At 38.2% G+C, this 9,363-nt stretch overlaps 1 protein-coding gene across 3 annotated transcripts in view; it reads left to right on the forward strand.

Moving 5' to 3' along the window:
- The window catches only part of bcas3 (BCAS3 microtubule associated cell migration factor), a 363,412-nt gene that overhangs the window by 282,855 nt on the left and 71,194 nt on the right, over positions 1-9,363 (forward strand). The gene's annotated exons all lie outside the window — the stretch shown is intronic.

Below are 9,363 nucleotides of genomic sequence, written 5' to 3' on the forward strand. Positions count from 1 at the left end.
CCCAATTGCTTACAAACCAATCCCTTGCTGACAATACCTTGACATGATTTACATAATCTGAAATATCAAAATGGACACACTTCACTACAGTCATTTTTTTATTTAATACTTATATAGTATAAGAAAATACACTCAAGTTAACTATATGGAGTGTGCTGATGCATTTGAAAGAAATAGAAGAAGATAATAAGTTGACGTTGAACAAAGATAATTTTGGCAAACTACCACAGCATATACTTGCACCAATAATTACTTTTATATTCAGCTGTACATCCTCAGCTGAATATCACAAGATCGGGTCTAGTTGCAGAGCTCTAGGCACGGGCTCACTTCCTCCGTAGGTCCCTTTCCAGTCCTAGCTCAGATGGGCCTCAGTTTGGAGCTCTGCAGCTTATCCCTGCATTTCACATTAGTTGTTGTAAAACAGTGGTAGTCACACTGCACCTATAGCCTCTTCAATCCACTCTAAGTTTAATATCTGCCACTTTCAGTGTTATTGCCATTCAGAATAAGTGTTTTGATTCAACTGTGGGAGGAAGTTTGAAAGTATAAAATCAGGAAATTGATCCCCAATAGACTTTGATTGTTACCAAATGATCACTGCCTGATTGTGATCTCCAAATGAAAGCTGCTGCTTGTATTTTACAGTACATCACACTCTCTATATGCATTTGTAGTCTATAAAGCCTGCTGTGGTTATTGGTGTGTGTGTGTGTGTGTGTGTGTGTGTGTGTGTGTGTGTGTGTGTGTGTGTGTGTGTGTGTGTGTGTGTGTGTGTGTGTGTGTGTGTGTGTGTGTGTGTGTGTGTGTGTGTGTGTGTGTGTGTGTGTGTGTGTGTGTGTGTGTGTGTGTGTGTGTGTGTGTGTGTGTGTGTGTGCGAACTGGAGAGCCCCTGAGTGCTCTTTGTGCTAATAAAACAGCAGCTCTGTGGGACACTGGACACCGTGGATCAAACTCCATCACATTACTGAAATATTACACTTCCCCAAGCCGCGGCCTGCACCCAGTTGATGCGTCTGTATGTCAAAGATGTGTGTGAATGCATGCATTAATGTGCGCCCTCATATGAACACGTAGGTGTGTGATGATGCCGTGAATAGTCCTATGTGTGTTTACCCACGGTGTTGTCCGTGGCTTGACAGTCCCTTCACAATACTCTGTCTGAGTCTGCTCTCTAAGTGCCAGCGTCCCCATCGATCCGCGTCCTGTAGGGAGGATATTGGAATATGTGAAGGCTTGATGTCTCTGTACCATCACAGAGCAAACCCAGACACTACCAAATCACATAGTTCATCTCCTTCCAAGGTAAAGGAAGGAACATTAGGACCAGTTTCTTGTGAATTATTTCATACCTAAGAAAGTTGTCTCCTGATGTCATCGACTGTAATGGGTTTGACAAATCCCAAGGTTTATTGCAAGGTTTTCTAAAAAGTGTTTGATAAATACACCTAATTTGAATGTAGACATGCCTAAAAATATTATCAAATAATAACCTGGAACAATTTAAAAAGGCTATACTTAATGTACACGATGGTAAATGCTTCTTTTTTTTTTTAAGTGTTCCAAAAATATGCCCCCCTTACGGCTCGTCCACACGGCGGCGTGCGTTGAAGCTTCACAAACTTATGACAACAAAAATGAATAATAAAACATAAAACACCCTTACACAGCAACACTCATAAATGATTATGCAACAAAAGGGTAATATGTACATTTGTATGCATCTTGCCTCTGGTTATTTATCAGCACTGTAATGACTTACAGTAGCTTTCCACAAAATATAATTCACATCTTATGTATCATGTAATATCTTTAAGATATTATGTATGAGATAAACAGGCAAAACATGAAAAAGGGATCAAAAACGCGATTTTCCAATAAAAAAGTATTGGATTCTTATCATCAGAATAACTCAATGTTATCTTACGAAATGTAGCTTAATCTTGCCAACAGCTGACATTTGATTGCACCAATGAAAGTACACAGAGGCCAACATATATATTTTCTCGACTAACTTTTTTACTACATTACACACTTTATTTTTGTTAGCTGGCATCCCTTTCAACTCATTCTAATCAGTGCCAAGAGACATTCATTCTGAAAGAGTTTCTAAAGTGTACCTGTGTGTGGGTCTGTGTGTATCATCAGAGAGCAGGGAGTGGGAGCAAGGGTTTATGGGAAGCAGGAGATTTAAGGCTCCTCTCCCAGCACCTCCTTTCAGGGTCAGGACCTCAGCGCTTTGATCTCTTATTAGGGGGCAACCAAAACACATAAGCCACATCAACCACTACTATATCACCCACATAAAGAGAGGGAATGGCATGCTTAAAGCTTGAATGGACTTGTGTAATCAATCAGCATCAACATAGAGGGGGTCAGTAAGAAAAAACAACAATGACTGTTTCCATGAGAGATAAGGAAAAGTAGCCGGAAAGTTGGAATGGACAAAGAAAGAGATAAATGTTATTTAACATTTGATGATACAATTGGATGCAAGCATGTACTGTATGTCTTTTATTTGTGTACATCATTGAGTTTGATTCCGTAGTTGTTAGATTATAAAGTAAGATTTGTCTTTAGAAATATATTTCTAATATATATTTGACTTGCCACCACTATATCCACAGCAATAAAGTTTGCAAGTGGTCATTCTAAAAAAAAATATTATTCATTAATGTATTGCTTAAAAAATCATGAATTTAGTTTTGTTTGTTTATTTATAAATGTCAGAGTAAATGTTTAATATCAGGACACATTTATTAGTCATCGCTTTCACACTCTTACTGTATTGCCTCGTATTAACATGTACCGCAAAACAAAATAGAGTATATTTGATATATTGCACAACCCTAAGGACAGGTTAATATTGCCTTTGATTCTATACTCCATTGAGTCTTAAGCAGAGGGCAGGTTCAGACTTCAGAATAAAATAAATCCTCCGTGAGAAGTTGTCTTTTCTAAGCAAAGAATCAAATACAACATTTTATAAATTACATTGCTCATATTAGGCACCAAAGCAACAGTTCTCCTTTATCCCTTTTGGCCTGTTCTGTATAATAACTAAGAAATAAGGATAAAAATGGCAGGCAAAAATATATTTTGACAAACCAATCCATCAAAAATGAAGTGAAATACTAAACTTGAAATGGTCCATGTGATAAGCATTACCTTAGTTGGTCATGACTTTCATATTAATGGTTTGTCAATGACTGAACACAAGATCTAAGTCTTTAATATTTAGTGAAATCATTATGTGCCAAGGGTACGAAAAACATCAACTAGTCGTATCAGCTAGCAATTGTAACAACTTTCAATCTGGTTAGTGGTTTTGGGCTATTTTTGGAAAATAATTACTTTCTTTGTTTAAAAATGGCAAAACTTTACTATATATGCAGACAGCAGCATCATCAGCATTAATATTAACTAGTTTGAGCTGCAGTCAGAAACTTTGCTGTGGCAGACAAAAGATCTGATTACATCCAGGCAACTAGAGCATTAATTACTTGTTTTGTTAAAGTTTGTGGTCAAGGTGAAAATAAACCGATGGTGAGTGCTGGTAGGAGATTCTGGTGTAGTTAAAATGTCATGCTACCTCTGCCTTTGATTCTTCGAAAATGCATTCTGTAATCTCACAAACACAGGAAGTCACATGCTTTCTCTTCTCCTGAGAAGTGTCTACTCTTAAAGGCTTTTTAAGGTTTATCTTTATTGAACATTTCAGAGACACCAGAAAAAGGCACTTCACATCAATGTTCAAATACTGAAATCATTATGCACAGAAAAAAGAAACCAGAATAAATAACGTAAGAAACATACAAAAAGAACAAAACTCGTTTCATTTTTTTAGTTTTGCAACATTTCATAGATTTTTTTAAATAGTTTTGTCATTAAGAAAAGCAATACATTTTCCAGAAAATGTCGACGAAGGGACGGTTTTCCAAATTCTGCTTTGTTGTTATCCAATTGAGTGGAGAAAACAATGGTAATGTAGTGTCAAACTACGGGAAAATGGAGTTTACAACATATATGCAAAAAAAACTCCAACTCAGTTTACAATCCAAAATGGGCGTGAACAACTATTTCCCATTTGAAAAGGAATTTGTGGTAATAATATATGTTTTGGGAAATGTGTAAACTGTATGCAGTAGATTGTGTACATCTTTACAAAATCTACTGCATACAATTTGTTTTGTTTGACTGAACTGCATTTTAAGTTGTGTTTTTTCAAGCATACTACCCAAACTCAAAAGTAAAACAAATCCACAAGGTCTGATTGATTCTGCAGTGGAAAATTAAACTTGTGAGAGTGTTTTTGTGTTGACATTCAGGGACATGTTGGATTCCGGGTGGCGCCAGGGGAGGTTAGGCGGGTTAAGAATCTTAGCGGTTCCAGCTAAAGCCTTTTGGAGCTTGTCCTTATTAATCTTTCCCACACCCCCACCAAGACATTAGCTCCAGGTTTAGGCCGATTTACCTCGCCTGATAACGGCCCCGCCAGAACTGTCAAATCACTCACACACATGCAACACACTCACAGAAAAGCAGGCGTTTCTCCCCTCTTCTTTGCTTCCCTTCACTCTTTGTATGAATTTATATTCCTCATTCATTCCATCCCTAGAATGAAACCACCTTTTTCCTCTCCCATATTCCTTCTTCCATAACCACAGATTTGTTTCAGTCAAACATTCCTGTCTGGGAATCAACTGCAAAACAAATTAGTTTGTTTTACGTGCTTGGATAGTTACATCTTGTGTGTAACTTACTTTATTACTTGTACCACAACTATATATCAACACAATTACAAATAGTCCCCACCCGTCTCTATTCTTACACCACTAATCTGTTAAATAATGGTGCAATGATGAAGTATTCTTGTAGGCCAAAACGGAAGTGAGCAGCTAAAGGGCTTCCCTTTAAAAAACAATGGGAATTTTTCCATTGGATTTTGTATTTATTCCGAAATAAGCTCTGTGGCTCGCAAACATATATGGTACATTCTACCGTAATGCTATGAACTAAAGAACATGATAGTCGCATAACTTCATGTCACTATCGTTAAGGTAAAGGCGGTTCATTTTGGCGTGATGCATTTATTAATCTCATTTAGCCACTTGACCGCTGTTTTTAAGACAAGTAAAAGCTTCAGCCATTCACTCGTTGGTTTTTTAACTTTATTATTTTATGTCAGAACAAAAAAAGGGTAATCCTCTCCAAAACCTCATACAAAAAAACATTGACATTAAGATGAGGGAACCCTAAGAGCTAAAATGCTAGCTTGTATCCGGCTCTAGGACTCTTTCCTGCAGTACTCTATTGACACTGATATATCTTTGTTAAGTCCTGCAGGGTTATGTGGGAACATCGGTGAGTAAAGATAGGATCAAGATAGGCTGACAGAGTGAAAGAGAGAGAGAGATTTTAGATTCCCTTTCACACCTCCGCCTGCACCCCCCCCCCCCCCCCTTCCCTCCAACCCACTGACACCCATGTGTTGGAGGGGTGAGTTAAAACCCCCCTGGCTATCCTGGATTATCCTCCATATAAGAGCCTTATCCCTGGCCAACACTACAGGTCTGCATCCAGATCAACACACATATACTCTCACACACACACATACAGAATGCAATCATATGCTGACCTCATAGGAAGGGGCAGGGTATCAAGCACAAGCTCATGGTAAGAAACAGAAAATAAAAAGCATACTTGTGTGTGGCTTCTGATCATACAAGAAGTGTTAAACATGTGAGAATCTATTGATAATCGCTGATTGGTAATTAAAGGTGTCGGTTTGATTCAACATTGTACTTTGTCTTTAATACTACACATGAGATAAATTGGTTACAAGAACTCTTAAAACCAATTAAAGAGAGCAAAAGGGAACTTTATTTACTGTTACAATAGTAAGACCTACGGTGGTCGACAGAGCACAGTTGTAGCATTACAACTGCCCTAAAAAATGTCATTAGGAGAAACGCGCTGCAAATTTGGAAACAATTTAAATATAACAACACAAATGTGCCAAAACACATGCAAATGAAGAAGAATCTTCACTTACTTGACAACACATGCTCAGCATTTGGAAAACATTCACCAACTTGACAATATTACATAAACCTAATGCTGCAAATAAAATCACTGCAAATAAAAAATGCTGCTCGAAGCTCAAAACACAATGGAATCACTTTCCAGGGGACACCAACAAGTCATGCACACAGCTCGGGCTGGAGCGCTTGCTGATGTTCGGGGATTAAAAAGTTGGCCAACCGTCACTGCTGTTGGAAAGTTACCTAAAATGTTTTACCGGCTTATTTTAACAATGACATCCTGTGATTCTTTCCAATATTAATAGGTTAGCTAGCTAGCTTATTGCAGATCCGCAATAATATTGGACTTACATTTTAGGTAACCACAGTGACAGTCGGCCACTGTAAAGAACCACTCGTAATCAAAGCTTGAAACTATGCAAACAAAAAGTTAATACAACAGAGTTCTCAGCATCGTGTGTGTCTGTGGCTCTCTTCAGGGTGGTACTTATATATTTTTATTTTAAATAACAAGAAACTATGTATGCTAAAAGATTTAGGACTTTAATTCCATATCTAAGTGTTATAATGAAGGCTTATGTTTCAGAATGTTGAGTTTGTTATCAACTTTTGGTGTGTTAGCAACTGGCCCTGATAATCTGCTGGCAGAGGAAAGTATACAATTTAATTTGGGAAAACATCTTGGTCAATCCAGAGTCGCAGGGAAGGCCGTTGATTGATTCAAGCTTTCTCTCTCTCAGTGTGTGGATTTATGGTGTGTGTGTGTGTGTGTGTGTGTGTGTGTGTGTGTGTGTGTGTGTGTGTGTGTGTGTGTGTGTGTGTGTGTGTGTGTGTGTGTGTGTGTGTGTGTGTGTGTGTGTGTGTGTGTGTGTGTGTGTGTGTGTGTGTGTGTGTGTGTGTGTGTGTGTGTGTGTGTGTGTGTGTGTGTGTGTGTGTTTGAGTAGAAAAGGCAGAGATTAAGGGGGCGGGTTGAATGCAGTGTTTTGGCCCGAGCTCTATGGAGGCCGGGCGTATAAAGCACTGCGGCCGTGAAATGCATTTTATTGTCGTATAATCCTCACACTGTGGCAGAGCCCCATTTCACACTGGATTCTGGGGACCTGTGTGTGTGTGTGTGTGTGTGTGTGTGTGTGTGTGTGTGTGTGTGTGTGTGTGTGTGTGTGTGTGTGTGTGTGTGTGTGTGTGTGTGTGTGTGTGTGTGTGTGTGTGTGTGTGTGTGTGTGTGTTTGCGTGCGTGCGATTGTGCGCTAACACTCCCCGGGGGCCGTGGCTAATTGGACAAATTTGCACAGCAGGGGTGGAGGCACATGCACGGCAGGAGATTTGATTTATGGGCAAATGCTGTAGACACACACATACACTGACAAAGATGGCACCAGATAGATAGAAATATCCGGTACGCATTGTCATCATTTCTTATGGAAGAATATTATATATAATAATTTTAACTTTGAATACATTCTTAAACATTATTTGTTTTGTACCGGGTATAATTAGGGTAGTAAATTAGTATAGCCTGAAGTTTTAATCAGTGTTTTTGTCAGTGTGGCAGAGTCAGATGCCAGATGAATCCGGAACCAAATACTCAATCATTCTTATTAAAAGTTATTTTCCTGTGTTTACTACACTTTTATCCAGTCACAACCTTTTAACAGAATCAGATATCCTTCTTTCGTTCTAGTTAAAAAAGAGGCAAGCAACAGCTGATAAAATAGGGAACATTATTACAAATGTGTAAACATATATAAGTATTGAAGTAGCGGATAGAATAACATTAATTCATTGTGAAAGTGTTTTGTTGGACATATTGTATGGCACAGAAGTTTTTCATAGTCATGAGCAGTGTTATTGTACAACAGTGTTACAGTGTGTATTGGTGTCGTTTGGTGGTCTACCGCTACTATTAGTAGCAGATTTTAAGAGGTGCTTTCCCACCTGACCAAAGAGACCGCTTGAACTTCTCAAAAGAGACGTCTGTCACTGAAAAATATGGTGTGAAAGTCCACTAACCTCAAGAATCTGTGATAGTGTGACATTTTCCACATGGTTATTTAAGATAGGGGTCCCATCCCAAGGTAAACACTCACAGACTCACAGATTTTGAAACACTGTATTCAAGTTCTTGAAGATAACCTACCTGCTGAGCTCTTCATGCGCAATTACCATAAGTCTTATAATAATAATAATAATAATAATAATAATAATAATAATAATAATGATAATAATAATAATAATAATAATGATTCATGGCATTTATTTTAGTGCTTTTCCAAGTGTTCAAAGTGCTTTACATTACATATCACATATGTTAGACATGTAATACATCAATACTGTGGACAATACCCACTTGAATGGGAATAGTAAGGGAATAACCCACCAGTCATTGCATTGACATATAAAACACAGGGTTACCAGGGAAGGTCTGGAAGGTTTAAAAAAGGGTTTGGGTTAAACAAGGACGCCGGAGAGGGGTTGTTCAGACTGCTATATTTTACTATTCATACAGAAACACAAAATTAATACAAACATATTAACAAGCATAGGCTATATTAAACATCCAGTTTATCAATCTCTTCTCTGAATCCCTATTATCTTTCATAGTTACAGCACGGCGGGCCTTTTGACACTTTGCATATGGACAGAAGGGATTTTAATTAACAAAACTTGGGATCCTATTACCATTTTGCTATTCAACAAAACATTTCAATAGGTGTTTCCCTTTGGCCCTGCTCAAACATTTAGATGAAGTTAATGGTTTCCAAGGGAAATGGTTTGGGGACCCAGAAGTTGATTCTTCATCAAATAAGAAAAGGGATTATTAGAATTCTTGAGGTAAAAAAATGTTTTTCCTTGAAATGTCTTGGCTTTTAAACTGAAGTTAGAAGTGATGATCTAATAGTTGTAATTCATAATTAGTAGTTGGTAGTCAACCAGGGGCAGCTGTGGCTCAGAAGGGACATGTATATGTCGTCTTTTGGCAAGATGCCTAACACAAATGTATCCTGTTGTCATGGCTAACGGTGTGTGTATGGCAGCCTCTGCCTCTGTATGAATGTGTGTGAATGGGTGAACGATGACTTGTATATAACAAAGAGCTTAGAGGGGTCACAGAGGCTGGTATCTAAATTAATTCCATTTTCCATTTTGGTCTGAAAAAAGTGATTCTCCAATAAAAACCTGATAGGAAGACACAACACAATCATCTAATGTCTTCACCTCATCTATCCCACCTAAACGCACACATATGATGCCGTACACTCCCACCCATTGACCCCCCAGTGCAGTTTACTGCTAGTGGAGTGTATTTCTGTGTTTTGGA

This window comes from Notothenia rossii, assembly GCF_949606895.1.
Source record: "Notothenia rossii genome assembly, chromosome: 4".
In the NCBI taxonomy this organism is placed as follows: domain Eukaryota; kingdom Metazoa; phylum Chordata; class Actinopteri; order Perciformes; family Nototheniidae; genus Notothenia; species Notothenia rossii.